The following is a 16,904-nucleotide window of genomic DNA, read 5'->3' on the forward strand; positions in this document are numbered from 1 at the left end:
CTTCTGCCTCAATTTTCTCTGCACATAGTTTGTATGCCCACACATACCCCATCCCTAGAGGCCACAGATATTGGATGGCAAGAGGGTGGAGACATTAAACAGGAAAGTGTGGCAACTATGGCTTCAGTGAGTGTAGACACTGGCCATAGCCAGAGTGTTGGTAAAGTCCCACATAGGCGGATTGACAGGGGTGCTTATAGGAGGTCTGCTGTCCATCCAGCACCTGTTGCAAGTGTCACATCACAGGGTCACCTGGCATATGTTTTGGGCCATCATGGAGGCAGCGGCACATTTTGAATGGAACACCAGGTGTATGCTTAGGATTATGGATACCACACAGTCTGATATCTGTGACAGCCTCCACTGCAGTGGGGATACCCAGGATCAGTTCAGTGATGCAGTGGAAAGACGGTGGACTGAGACAGTGTCTGCCTTGGACCGCACAATGTCTGTGTGGGAATGTGTGGCTAGAGTTGAGTGTCAGACCCATGGATGTAGGTCAGTAACACCATCTGCTGCAATTCCATGTGGCTGTGCACACTCATGCTCCCATAGTGGCAGTACATCCAGTGCTACAGAGGAGAGTGTGCTGTCCATACCATAAAGTGGCAGGCCATGGACTCATGGTCCTGGGTGGTCCCGTGGGAGACACGGTCCCAGCAGACAGCAGTCAACATCAGGTACTAACACCGCTTTTCACCTTGGGCATGGAGGTGCCAGTGCAACTTCTGGCAGAGCCAGTTCCTGTGTTCAGAGCCAGAGATGGTGAACTGTCAACTATACCATGTATGGTCCCAAGCTGTCTAACATACAAACATGTAGGGCTAGCAATTAGCTTGACTGTGTACATGCACACACTCACACACCACTGCCAAATGCAGGTCACCTACAGACACACTCAGCACCTCTCCATGGTGCATCTTACATGCTCACCCCTGACTCACATACATGCTGGCTACAGTTTGGGCCAGCCAAGGCCTCCTGTATCCCAAGACAACACCCCATGTAAGTGATGATACCTGTGCCACATCCCCGTCTCATGACAAGGGTGCCATTGCACTCAATTATAGCTTTGATGACTGCCACATTCAGTATACCAGTGCCAGTCGGTGATGTATTTCCCAAACATGTTTGTATTAGTTGTACAACAGTGAATGCATCCACATCTTTCTGACCAGTGACAGTTGAAGGCTACAGTACTCTCTGTGTTCAAGTCATACATCCCATGGTTCCATAACATGTTGTAAAATTCTCTAACAGGCTCACACAAACACATGGCTACATTGAGGCTAGTACCACTTCCAATCAGTACATACAGGACACGCCAAGGCACACACACAGTACAGGTTGACTGTATGTAGGTGTGCACACTTACCTATGTAATGGTACACATTACAGATCACAGTACTTGGTGCACGCAACACACCTCATTTCTGCTAGTGCTATTATTTTAGGGCATATTATGCTTTAAGATATAAGCAGGCCTTGCTGTGGTCAGCCCTTTGGGGGGCCACATGACCTGCTACAAATAAAACACTTCAATACCCTACATATGTCTAGGCTACCAAGGTTATGCCATACAGATATATACAGATGCACCAAGTGGGCTGGAGTGAGATTAGAACACATGCTTACCTAGTCTTATATCCAGCTTAAATCTGATATTACACTGTCAGCTGATAGTCTTAAGGTGGCTGACATTAGCATACCTTGTAGAAGAGGGCAGTGTGGAAGCCAGCAGCAAGTAACAAGACCAAAAAGTGCATAACCATTGCAGGAAGTTAGCCCATGTGGACATGTCCATTCATTTACAAGAGTATACACATGCACACACACTGAGACAGTCACACACCAGGTGGGCTAGAGTAATATTAGAACCCCTACCTATCTAGTTATTTATGCTATAGATCACAGTACTTATCACATGCACCAAGTCTTACATCTGAAATTACACTGTCAACTGGTAGTCTTATGGTTGCTGACATCAGCAGGCCTTGTAGAAGAGGGTAGTGTGGAAGCCAGCAGCAAGTTACACAGCCATAAAGTGCATAACTGTTAAAGGTTGATAGCCCATAAGGGTATGTCCACTCATTTTCAGGAAGATATACATACACACACACACACACACACACACACACACACACACACACACACACACACACACACACACACACACACACACACTCTGACACAGTCATGCACTAAGTGGTCTGGAGTGAGATTAGAACCCCTATCTTTCTAGTGTTATATACTATAGATCACAATACTTACTGCATGTGCCACATGTTAATTCTGTGGTATGTGTGATTGCAGGCACAGTACTTGTGGATTACACAAACTAGGCCTGTGATGACCAGCATCTGTGGCCTGCAGTGTGATATTGCTTCATACTGCTAACTGCATCTAGTATCCAAGCAGTGGGGTAACTGTAATTATCATAGCTATGTGTGTACAATTACCAGTATGATTATTTGTGGCTGCTTGCAGTTACACAAGCATACCTGTGGCAAAGACAAGTTGCCCTGTCCATACATGCATTGCAAACATTATACATTACAGCACCTGCTCACCTGTGTCTGTTTATGTGGTGACATCCACCAGGCACAGGGGTCTGTGGGTAAGTGGATTTTGTACTGTTGCACCCTTAGCTTGGATCCTTTGAGCAACAGTATGGCTGTGCAATAGTGAAGATTTACTCACCATTATTAGGGTATGTCGGACAATACAGACATCCATACACATATTTCTGTATATAACAGGGATGTTTATATAACTGTAGTGTGTGTGTGTGTGTGTGTGTGTGTGTGTGTGTGTGTGTGTGTGTGTGTGTGTGTGTGTGATATGTATCTATGTTGTGTAGATATATGGGGGGATTGTATGTATCATTTTAATATATATATCTATATATATATATATATATATATATATATATATATATATATATATATATATATATATATATATATATATATATATATATATATATCAGTGAATATCTATCTGACACTACATAGTGACAAATATACTATGCATGTGAGAGACAGTGACAGATGGATATGTATATGTATACTAGTATGTATAGACATTCACACATAATAGGTCATTTTGATGAAGGGGAAACAGGATTGTGCTCATTTTAACTAAGTGTCTGGGCATGCCCAGTGGGACTGTCAGTACTTATAAGGTGACTCCAGTCCACACCTGCCTGTACTCCAGTCTGGGATTTTGTATGTTACAGATATTAACAATTGCCCCTGTTTCTGCAGTACTGTGCTTCACTCAAACTGTCTACAGCATTCCCCAGCTGTGTGCTGTATTTAATCTGTGACTGTGATTGGTAATGTTACATCACCAACAGACAGTCTGCATACTTCTCGACTGTCCTGATTTCCACAGAATGTCCAGAGATTTACTTCATATGTTTGGTCTGTTCCTCATACATTTGTGGTCTTCTGGTGAATTATTGAATATTGATGTTACTACATTATACTACTTGCAGGCAAACATATGGGTTTCAGACATTCTATCCTTCAGAACATATGTTATGATGCAAAAGCTTTACTTCCAGTGACTTTCTAGGGTTATGGGGACAATATTTAAGATATGTTCCTATGTTTGGGCCTTTGTTCCCCCAATCTTAATGGCTTTGTCCAGATTTCTTGCACTAAGAGGAAAATACCAACATAGTACTATCTCACGTGGAAAAGATATGAGTAATTCCAGATTAGAACCAACAACACCATCACCTATGCTAGCTTCCCTAGTCCACTGAGCCCCTCAGGTCACCAGACAGAGAGGAGTCATTCATCACACAATCAACAGCAAAAGTATGTACATTGTTATCCTGCATGAGGAGAGACATAAAGTGGTGTGAGCGATGTCTATGTTAGAGCCCTGAGATTGCCTGTAACACTGATATACCATATGTGATTTTCTGTTAAAGCAGTTGTATGGGTACACTGCTTTGTTGGGGATGGGAGAACAATGGCACATGATCTGCTGGAATAAACAGTAGCCCAGATATCATGTGAACCCACACTTTAACATCTCCCTTGACTGATGTAGTCAATATTCAAACCATGAGGTCTAGTGAGTATTAAGGAGCACATATTATTGGACTGGGTATCTGTAGTCCCATGTGGATGTTACATCTGTCCAGTTAGCCCACTATATTTCCTTGGATAACAACAGCAAACCTGTACATAAGATATATTATAATAATCCTTGCAATTAGCATGTAGCTTAGAGACGTACCTTGTTAATGCAACAGTTAAGAGACCTGCAGTTCAGGGCTGACTCTGTGTGATGCAAACAGTACACAACTAATACATGGATAGGTACAGGTGGTGTGGATTGCCTGGCATCAATATGTTTACTATATGTACGTGAGTAGAAGTAAAGTGTCAGTCCCTAGGGCCCTAGGTTGTCAGTGAATGTGCTATGCATTGTCTCATAGCCAATGCTAGGGCATAATGGTCACCTCCTACGTCTGCCTACAGGGACATCATCAGGGGGCTGCTCCTCAGTGTCCTCTTGTGGGTGTGGCTGTGGTGACCTAGGCACTGGTGGGGGGCTGTGTATCCCTTTCCTTTGCTGATCCTGCTGCAGCTATTTCCACAGGATAATATTGTGTAGCATGGTACACACTGTGAGCATATGTGCACATGTGGCTAGAGAGTACTGCAGGGCTCCACCAGATATATTGAGACACTAGAACCGTGACTTCAGCAGCCCAAACACATCCTCTGTGATGTTCCTAGTTTGTGCATGTGACTTGTAATTGCATTCTTCTATGGGAGTGTGTGCATTTCTGATGGATGTCATCATCCACTGCTCAAAGGCATAGCCAGCATCCCCCACTAAATGGCCATGTGGGATATCTCCCCTAGCAAACATCTGGTACAGCTGTGATGCATGCCAGATATGGGAGTTGTGATAACTGCCAGGACTGCCAGCACACACATTCATGAAAATGCCCTGGGTATTGCACATGACTTGGCAGTTGATGGAGTGGTACCCCTTGTGGTTGATGTGGATTCTACCCTGCTCACCAGGTGGTGCCTTGATGCATACATGAGTGCAATCTATGGCAGCCAGTACCTCAGAGTAGTGTGCTACACGGTAAGTGTTGCATATTGCTGGCCCTCACCTCAGGAGTTTGGGGAAAATAAATGTGTTCACTGGCATGTGGTGGCATGGCATCTAGAAACTCGTGGAGTACCCTGGATGCTGATGCCTGTGAGACCAAGACCCCCATGTCCTCAGTTGGTCTTGGGAAGGTACCTATGGCTATTATCTTAAGGGATGCACATACTTTTATTTCCACTGGGATGGGCTCCTCTCTGTTGGCTCTGGGTCTGAGTTGAGGTTGGTAGAGTGCAGTGAGTTCTTGTAGTACGTTCCTGTCTACCCTGTAGTGCTCTACAATGTCCAGCTCATGTAGCTCCTGGAAGGTTACCCTGGGCCTGAACACTCTTCTCTTTCTCTGTCTAGGCCTATTGTCAGCAGCATCATCAGCAGCACTGACTTCTCCATCTAGCACATACAGATATAGCAGACCTGCAGCAGCCCCTAGCATTCTTTCACTTTAAATTCACATGTCTGGTGCAGAGTATGGGTAAAAAATCAGAATGTAGGGTGTATGCATACTTTATAGTGTTCTGTTGTAGGTGCTGACTGTGTGATTGACTACCTATGATGCATTCCACCTGCCTGGTATATCATTAGCATAGTTTACTTTCCCTAGTTTAAGTTAAACAAGTGTCACAACTAATTAATACATCATTGCTTTTTAGATATTCTCAGCAGTGCGTGGTACCATGCAAGCGTGTGGCATGCAGGTAAACATAGCTAAGCAATCATGGGACATACACCCCGAATTTTCCAGGCTCAGCAAAATGGTGTGCCACACAAACACGTGCCCTGTAAGTAAACATACCTTAGAAGTCAGTGTATACTCCCCCCAAACATTCCACACTCAGCACAGTGGCAGACCATGCAAATAGACTCAGCTAAGCTCCAATCAGCTTAGTAGGTCTTCAAAATACCCTCTTCTGATGTCAGCTACCTCCTCTGTGAACATGAACATGGTTCTCTACCTACACAGAAGGAATATATGGACACGAGTACCCCATTTTGCTATTCAGTAACTTCACCTCATTTGTATAGGGATCCATGCTCACATCCTTGAAACTACACACTTCCAAGCCCTACTCCATTAGCAACAGCACCAATGTACCATTGCAGATGCTCCATGCCTAGTCTAGTAATACATTTCTGTATCATAATATTGCTTTGTTTTTTCCATTTTTTTATATATATAAGGCATGTTTGCACACTGTGGTGCACTGCACAAACATGCTCCAGATTATTAAAAAAAATTATATTAGCACTTTTGTGACACATGGAGGATAGTTTCACTCATTTCTGCCTGTGGTATGCCATTTCTGTCCATCTAGCTACATTTGTACAGCCCCTTTTGGACGTCTACATTCCTGTACACATACTTTTTCCATGTACACTGCAGACACTGACACCAGCTCTGCAGGGCTGCCTTTCTGCTTGCTGGATCACTCTACTTACCTCATTTTCATAAGATTCACTTCTTTATGAGGTGATTTGCATATCAAAGAACTTCCCATGTTGGTGTGTGCATGTGCCCCATCCAGCAGTGCTTATTGGATCGCAAACCTGCTTACTTTCATGTAAGCAGTGTGGCATGATGCCTACACAGTACAAAGACTATGTAGGCTTTATTAAATTCCCCCCATGTGTATTTTTCACACCTACTTATAAGTATATAAAAGCTGATGCATTTAACATTTTTTAAATATTTCTGATTTTTCATTACTGAGGATTGCGTCTCTGTGATGAATAAAGGCTTGTTGCTTTGGAACACTACCTGGGTTTCAGGATTTTTGCAAATTATTGTGATGGAGCTCATCAACAAAGTTTTAAGACCACTAGTTTCTCTGTTTTTTTTATTTATTTATTTTTGTTTTTTACTTTAAGTAACATTGTCCATCAAATCCCTGTGTCCAGAATGCAAATCAGTTTTCTGTCAGATAACTTAGTAGTTGCAGTACAGTTATTCAAGGGTAAATCCACTCAACAATTGACTAATGTTGTTCATGCATCAAAAGTAGCATTTGTTAAAAGTACAGAGTAAAAAATCAATAATCCTAGTCTCCAAAATTAATAATCATTCAGTTTTAAGTGTTTCTGTGAGAAAGCTAAATGTCATTGAGGTGACCAAGAGATATGACTCAAGGAACTCTTTCCAACTACCACTTTTGAATTCATAGTTGTAGTTTTTTTGTGTACTTTGCTACATGCCAGGTTGGGGTTACACAGATGCCTTTACTACACTGAGGGTCCACAAAGCCCCATCTCACCACAGTGTAGAGTCACAGTATTCAGCAGTTCACGAGATGTTTAATCACCCATTTTAAACTTGGGATGACAGGGCATCAGTGGGATCTGAGCAAATCTGAAAGCCACCACTGCTGCTCATAGAGGTAGACTTAGCTTGACAGTTTATGGGACTGTCTTCCCCTTACATGCTAGTGTCATGGTTAAGGATGAGACCACTTACTAGGTTTGGTTAATGGAGGTGACTGCACTCTGAGTCAAAGGATGGATACACCCCTCAGACCCATCAGCTGACTCAACCCAGGTGCTGTTCTGTGCTCTAACCTCTGCCAATGCTAGATGAGGAGTCCAGCTCTGTCTGGAAGTCTCCCCTCATCCCGCCCCACTCGAAAAGTTTAGCAGGTTTCATTTCATCATTAATTCCCCACCCAGTTTGAGCTCCAAAATGTACCCAAAGCCACTTGTCCAACTTAGGCCACCTGAGTCATAGGCAGGGCTTTATCCTTCTGTGTCAGGAAGCCAATGACACAACTCAGATTTTTGAACAGCACAGTATTTGAATAATCATTATTGTATAGAGGAGACTCAAGGAAGTGAATATAACTAGTGTGATCAAAAACTGACTTAAGGGGGGGGCGTGGCCAAGATGGTGAGCAGTTAACAGTACTATTTTTTAGTTCTGCTTCATTTTAGCATCTCTGACAGGAACATTTCAAAACTTGATAAATTTATAGCTGAACATCTGCTGAAAATGTACTACAAAAAATAACAAGTTTGAAACTCTTTTAAATGCTTTTTCCTGTCAAGAAAACTAGAAAGAACTAATTTTCTCAGAATGAGCCACTCTAAGCCCAGTGCACATGAAAGTACTATGAAAAAAAAGGCATACAGGCTATACTACATAATATCAGTGAGTTATCTGTAAAGAGAGATAAATTAGAATGCAAAATGGACAATTTCAATCTCTGATGCCTTATAGGTTTTCTGGTTAGGGACTATCAGGCATCAGAGGTTGATGACTGTATAGCTAGAGTTAAAAAAAAAAGAATTGATGTAGCTAAACCTTTCTTTTATGATGCTCCCTGGATAGGAACATGTATTAACTCGGGACACCTTAATAAAAAGGAACTTAGGTTTCCTTTAACATACTCAAGTGATATTAGTCTCATTTGTGGTATTATAAAAAGAATTGGGGTGTACTATGTACAAACACTGAATTAAGGGGTAAGATTGGGGATAAACCCAGTTTCTCTTTCTGTAACAACTGTTCTTTGAAGAGGCAGTTGTGTTATAGAGGTAATGACAAGAATAATTAATTATTTTCAAAGCGTAAAGGTACATTTCCATGTAGAAGGTGTAAGGCCTGCAAGCATTTGTATTCCGATTGTTTTTTTGAACACTCCATCCTGCATCATTCTACAGAATTTTCATTTTACATTGATTGCATAACAAAGAATTTGATTTATTATGCATTTTGTGATTTTTTTTTATATTAGCAAAACCACGTGCCCTTAAAAACAGGATTCTTGACAATTTGAATGTCATGAAAAGCCTCACGCATAGTAATGCCCTAGCACAACATGTTAAAGACTCTGGTATCAATAATACGTTTAAGTTTTTTGTCTTAGAATTGATATATGATGATGTCAGAGGAGGTGATATTAAGAATAAAAGTGAAGTAAAGAACAAGGCTGGATAATGGAATTAAGGACTGACAGATTTCCAGGTATTAATGGGTATGTTTCTTTAAAACCCATATGGAAAGCACAACCACTCCCTTATTGATATGTAATGGACGTTAGGAGCTGTTAGGAGGTTTTTTATAAGCAAAGGGCTATATTGTTGTTGGTTTATTTGTTGATTATTCCTTGATAAATCCTGCCATTATTAGTAAGATCATTTGAATATTAGAATGATGCAGCCATGGGAATGTTTTTAAGTAAGAACACATTCACAATCCTTTTTTCCATCCAATTATACATTGCTGCAGTTACATTTGTACACATATTATACATTAGAATGTTGTTGTTTCATAAGTTTATACTGTATGATAAGGCACTCTTTATGGAAATATTTTAAAGTGAGTGTACATAAATGGTGCTTTTTATCCAGTTACATACTGCTGCAATAGTGTTCTGAACACTGTTTAGTTTTTTAATAGAAGAGCATCTAGATTTTAATGAATATTATATGTTAGAGCATCATTGTTTTTAAATGTTTGTACTGTATGGATATGACATTCCTCAAAAATTCTGATTGGGTAGTTTTGCTTTTAGATTGGTCTCAATAGATTTGTTTGAATAATGGTCTGAAGAAGCAGTTGTGAAACTGCAAAAACCCTTGGCAGTTATTTGTTGTTAAGCAATTCTTTATCATTTTATTATTTTAGCATCATTAAAATTTGGATATACGGTCATGGTGGTTACTTGACTTTGTTTTCTACATTTGATTCAGTTAGGTGTTATAGCGACCTTTACTCAAATGGGCAGCAGTTTACAAATTTTATTAGATGGTCTTATACCAGAACTATACAAAATACTATCGGATGGTGCAGTTAAAATATTAGATAAGGGGAGGGTTAATAAAACCTACATGGTCTTGTTTTATAATGTTGGCATTGTGCCATGCTGCTTACATGAAAGTAAGCAGGTTTGCGAGCCAGTAAGCACTACTGGGCGGTGTGCATGCACGTGCAAACAAGGGAAGTTCCATGGCATACAAATCATCTCAAAAGCAGGTTTCTGATACAGTAAGCACTGCTGGGAAGCGTGCATGCATAAGCTAAAATGGGAAGTTCTGTGGGATGCAAATTACCTCATAAGCAAGTGAATCTCAAGCAAACAAGGCAGGTAGAGTGATCCAGCAAGCAGATAGACAGCCCTGCAAACCCCGTGTCAGTGTCCATAGTGTACACAGAAAACTTCCATGTACAGGAATGCAGACAGACAAAAGGGGTTGTAAAAATGTAGGTAGATGGAAAGAAATGGCATACCACACACAGATATGAGTGAAAACATCCTCTGTGTGTCTCAAAAGTTACAGAAAATATGTCAAAATATATTTTTTTAATAACCGGTATGTTTGCATGGCACGCTGCAATGAGCAAACATTCCTGAAAATAAAAAATAAAAATGGAAATAAAATTAATATTATGAGACAGAAATGTATTACAGGATCCTGCATGGAGTATCTACAATGGTGCATTGGTGCTGTTGCTTACGTGGTATGGCTTTCAACTGTGTCGATTCTAGGTTGTGAGCACAGATTCCTATGCAAATGACGTGGAGTTACTGAATAGCATAATGAGGTAATCATGCCTACATATCCCCTCCATGTAGGCATAGAACTGTGTTAGTGTCCACACAGGATGTAGCTGACATCAAGAGAGGGTGTGTCCAATAACGACTAAGCTGATTGGAGCTTAGCTGCCCCTGTTTGCGCAGCACTGTGTCATGCTGAGTGTGGAAGTCTGGGGGGGTGTCAGTGACTTCTAAGCTTTGTTTAACTATGGGGCATATGTTTTTGTGTGTTTGCACATCACACCACCATGCTGAGTCAGTGGATGTCTGTGGGTGTGTCTATTAACTGCTAAGCTTTGTTTACCTATGGAGTGCACATTTGCGAGGCGTGCCACATTGCTGAGATCTAAAAGTCAATGATGTATTAATTAGTTTTGACCATTGTTTAACTTAACTTAAACTGGGGCCATTAAATGATGTTAATGATACACTAGACAGGTGCAATGCATCATAGGTAGCCAATCACTCAGGCAGTACCTACAGTAAAGCACTATAAAGTATGCATACACCCTGCAATCTGATTCTTCCCCCATACTCTGCACCATTGGAGTACAGACTTGGGAATTTTAACTGAAAGAATGCTAGGGGCTGCAGCAGGTCTGCTACATCTGTATGTGCTAGATGATGAAGTCAGGTCCTGCTGCTGCTGCTGACAATAGGCCTAGACAGAGAAGGAGAAGAGTGTTCATGCCCAGGGTAAACTTACAGGAACTACATGAGGTGGAGATTGTGGAGAGCTACAAGGTGGATAGGGACATACTATAAGAACTCATTGAGATCTGCCTCCCTCAATGCAGACCCAGAGCAAAAGAAAACCCATCCTAGTGGAAACAAAGGTATGTGCAGCTCTTAGGATAATAGCCACAGGTACATTCCAAAGACCAACTGGGGACATGGTGGGGGTCTCACAGGCATCAGCATCCAGGGTACTCCACCAGTTCGTGGATGCCATGCTACCACATGACAGTGAGCACATATATTTTCTCCTCATCCCGAAGTGAGGGCCAGCAATATGTAACACTTCTACCATGTAGCACACTACCCTCAGATATTGAGTATCATAGACTGCACTCATGTACACAACACGGCACGACCCAGTGAGAAGGGTAGAATCTATGTCAACCGCAAGGGGTACCAGTCCATTAACTGCCAGGTCATGTGCAATGCTCAGGACAGTTATCACGACTCCCATATCTGGCATGCATCACAGCTTTACCAGATGTTTGCTAGGGGGGATATCCCACATGGGCATTTACTGGGGGATGCTAGCTATGCACTGGAACTGTGGATGATGACACCCATCAGAAATGCACACATACCCACAGATGAACACTAAAATGAGGCACATGCACAAACTAGGAACATTATAGAGCATGTGTTTGGGCTGTTGAAGTCACGGTTCCAGTACCTCGATATATCTGGTGGAACCCTGAAATACCCTCCAGCCACATATGCACATATGTTCAAAGTATCTGCCATCCTACACAATATGATCCTGCTGAAACAGCTGCAGCAGGATCAGCAAAGGGAAGGGTTACACTGCCCCCCCACCAGTGCTCAGGTCACCACAGCCACACTCACAGGAGGACTTGGAGGAGGAGCCCCCTGATGATGTCGCTGTAGGCAGATGTAGGCATGCCCAGTACATCCTGGCATTGGCTAAGAGACAACTCATAGCACATTCACTGATAACCTAGGGCCCTAGGGACTGACATCTTACTCTTACTCACATACATATATTAAAAAAGCTGATGCCAGGCAACCCACACAACCTGTACCTATCCATGTATTGGCTGTGTACTGCTCACTTCAGACAGAGTCAGCCCTGATATACAGGTCTGTCACCTGCTGCATTCACAAGGTAAGTCTCTAGCCTACACACTAATTGTAAGGATTACTATAATATGGTATCATATGTATGGATCTGCTGCTGCTGTTATGCAAGGAAATATAGTGGGCTATTTGGACAGATGTAACATCCACACAAGATGACAGATACCCTGTCCTATATTATGTGTTACTTAATATTCACTAGGCCTCATGGTTTGAATATTCATGATATCAGGCAAGGGAGATGTTAAACAGTGGCCATGCATGATATGTGGACAACTGTCTACTCAAGCTGATCATGTGCTGTTTTTCCCTCACCCCCAACACAGCAGTGTACCCATATAACTGCTTTAACATAAAATCAGCTATGGTATATCAGTGGACCAGGCAATCTCAGGGCTGTAACATAGATATTGCTTACACATTGTATGTCTCTTGTCACACAGGATAACAATGTACATATTTATGCTGTTGATTGCGTGATGAATGACTCCTCTCTGTTTGGTGACCTGTGTGACTCAGTGGACTAAGGAAGCTAGCATGGGTGATGGTGTTGATGGTTCGAATCTGGAATAATAACATCTTTGTATGTTTGGTAGTACTTTGTTGGTGTTTTCACAGACTGCCATACCTCTCAACCTCTTACTGCAAGAGATCTGGACAAAGCCAGAAAGATGGGGGGGGCCCAAACATAGGGAGAGATTTTAAATATTGTTTCCATAAACCTACAAAGTTGCTAGAATTAAAGGTGTTGCATTATTACAGACTTTCTGAAGGATATAAAGTCTGAAATACAAATGTGTGTCTGTATTTAGTATAATGTAGTGACGTCAATATTCAATAATTCACCAGAAGACCACAAATGTATGAGGAGCAGACCAAACATATGAGGTAAACCTCAGGACATTCTGTGAACATCAGGACAGTTGAGAGGTATGCAAACTGTCAGTCTGTTGGTAGTGTAACATTACCAACCTCAGTCACATATTAAGTACAGCACAAAGCTAGGGAATGTCATGGACATTTTGAGTGAGTGCAGTACTGTAGAAACAAGGGCAGATGTTAATGTCTGCAACATACAAAATCCCAGACTGGAGTACAGGTATTTGTGGCCTGGAGTCACTTTATCAGTACTGACAGTCCCACTGGGCATGCCCAAACACTTACTTAAAATGAATGCAATTCTGTTGTCCCTTCATCAAAATGAACTGTTATGTATAAATATCTATACATACAGACATATACGTATACATATCCATCTGTCACTATCTCTCTCTCACATGCACAGTATAACTATTGGTATGTATTGTCAGATATATACCAATATATATATAGCTATATATATTAAAATGATACATAAACTCCTCCATATATCTACATAATACGTATGCATAGCATACACACACACACACACACACACACACACACACACACACACACACACACACACACACACACACACACACACACACGCACACACACACACACACACACACACACACACACACACACACACACACACAGAGCTACATTTATATATACACCCCTGCTATATACAGAAATATGTGTGTGAATGTCTGTATTGTCCAACATTCCCTAATAATGGTGAGTAAATCTGTACTATCACACAGCCATACTGTTGCTCAAAGGATCCAAACTAAGGGTGCAACAGCACATTATCCACTTGACGACAGACCCCTGTGCTGGCTGGATGTTACCACGTAGACAGACACAGGTGAGCAGGTGGTGTAATGTATAGTGTTATCAATGCACTTATTGGCAGGGCACATTGCCCTTCCCACAGGTTCACCTGTGTAACTGCAAGCAGTCACATATGGCCATACTGGTAACTGTACACATATAGCTAGGATAAAAACAGTTATCCTACTGCTAGGATACTAGATGCAGACAACAGTATAAAGCAAATTCACTCTGCAGGCCACAGATGCTATTTAACACAAGCCCAGTTTGTGTAATGCACAAGTACTGTGCCTGCAATCATATATACAACATACTTAACCTGTTGTGCTTGCAATAAATACTGTGATCTATAGTGTACAAGACTAAATACAGTAGGTAGGGGGTTCTAATCTCACTCCAGCCCACTTGGTGCATGTGTATATATTCATATGGCATATCCTTGGTAACCAAGCACAGATAAGGTTTTATTTGTAGCAGGTGATGTGTTCCTGCAAAGGACTGACCACAACAAAGCCATCTTATGTCATCAAGCATAATATGTCCTAAAGTGATAGCATTAGCAGACATGAGATGCGTTGTGTGCAACACATACTGTGATCTATAGTATGTACCATTACATATAAGTGTTCACATCTACATACAGCCAGCTTGCAATACGTGTGTGCCTTGTCATGTCCTGCATGCAGTGATTGGAAGTGGTGCTAGCCATATTGTAGCCATGTTTGTGTGTAAGCCTGTTAGAGCATTGTACACCATGTTATGGAACCATAGGATGTTTGAACTGCACTAGAATATTGGCCATACAGTCCTCATAATCACAGACATCATCATACCTGTAGTTACAAGATCAGCATATAATAGCCCTATCCAAAAGGTACACAGGCAGATGCCCTGTGTTGAGATGACGGCCACCCAGCCAATCAGACAGATGGTATGTGCTGGGGTGCACTGATGTGTTCTGTGTGCCATTAGGCAGGGTTCTGTCCAAGGGTGTGCTTCAATCTGCTAGAAGTATGTAGTACTAATGTTGCACTTGGTTAATGCCGTTTTGTGAGTCATATATGTACTATGCTATACAGCCAATACAACATCATACAACATAAGGCACATAAATGTATGTGGTGCACTCATGAAAAATACCAGCATGCAGTATCTGTCATTAACCACTACAAGTAGCATGGTGAACCAACACTGCATTACTCAAGTACATGTTAACTAATATAGTCACCCTGTGCATCAGATGCATAGCTTCATTTCCCTGCATCGATGGTGAGGATGACAAGAATGTGGCACAGGTATTATCACTTGTGAAGGGTGTTGTGTAGGGGTGCAGGAGACCTAGGCTGGCCGAAACTGTAGACAGCATGTGTGTGAGTCAGGAAAGGAGCATGTAAGATGGACCATGGAGAGGTGCTGTGTGTGTCTGTAGGTGACCTGCATTTGACAGTGGTGTGTGATTGTGTGCATTTACACAGTCAGCTCAGTGCTAGCCCTACATGTGTGTATGCTGGACAGCTTTAGACTCTACATGTAGAGTTGACAGTTCACTGTCTCTGGCTCTGAATATGGGAACTGGCTCTGCCAGGAGTTGCACTGTCACCTCTATGCCCAAGGTCAGAATCAGTAATAATACCCGGCGATGATAGCTGCCTGCTGGGACTGGGTCCCCCATGGGACCATCCAGGACCACAAGGCCATGACTTGCCATAGCATGGTGTGGACAGCACACTCCCCTCTATTACACTGGATGTACTGCCAGTATATGAGCGTGGGTATGCACACCCATGTGGACTCTCAGCAGATAGGGTTGCTGACCTACTTCCATGGGTTCGACGTTCATCTCCAACCACATTTTCCAGCACAGACAATGTGTGGTCCAAGACAGAAACTGTCTCAGCCCACTGTCTGTCCACTGCATCACTCAACCAATTCAGGGTGTCCCCAATGCAGTGGAGGCAGTCACATGTCAGACTATGCTTCATCCATAGCCCTAAGTATATGTCTGGTGTTCCATTCAGAACATGCCTGTGCCTCCATGATGACCAGAAACATGTGCTGAGTGACCTGTGATGTGACACCTGCAACAGGTAGTGGACAGAAAGCAGGCCTCCTACAAGCACCCCTGTCAATCCACTTGTGTGGGACCTCACCAGATTTCTGGCTATGACCAGTGTCTACACTTACTGCAGCCATAGGTACCACATGTTCCTGTTGAATGGCTCCACCCTCTGACTGTCCAATACCTGTGGGCTCTGGGGATGGGGTATGTGTGGATATACAAGACTGTGTGTGGTGATAATGGGTGCAGAAAAGGGATGTCTACCTCTGGAACAGATACAGCCCCAGACACCTCCACCTGTAACTCACTGTGGCCACCATCATCATTAGAGTCTGAAGAGACACTGACATCAGAATGTGTAGGGGACAGACACCAACCCCCATGGTCACCTGCAATAAAAAGCAGTGCATTAATACCTGCACTATTGTATAAGAAAAGCCTCCAAGACTCATAACAATGATGACCCACAATGGTATTAGCAGTCAAACAACTTTCTTCTCCACATTTGTCCACAAAAAAACCTCCTCAAAACAAAATACAAATTCAACTCAGGACCTTTATAACAATTACTGGAAGTAAATCAATTAAAACATGACCAGTAATATTTACCTTTTAATTAATTGGTATGACACTATACTTGAAAA

The sequence above is a fragment of the Protopterus annectens genome, chromosome 5.part0, assembly GCF_019279795.1.
Source record: "Protopterus annectens isolate FY-2018-M chromosome 5.part0, PAN1.0, whole genome shotgun sequence".
Lineage (NCBI taxonomy): Eukaryota > Metazoa > Chordata > Ceratodontiformes > Protopteridae > Protopterus > Protopterus annectens.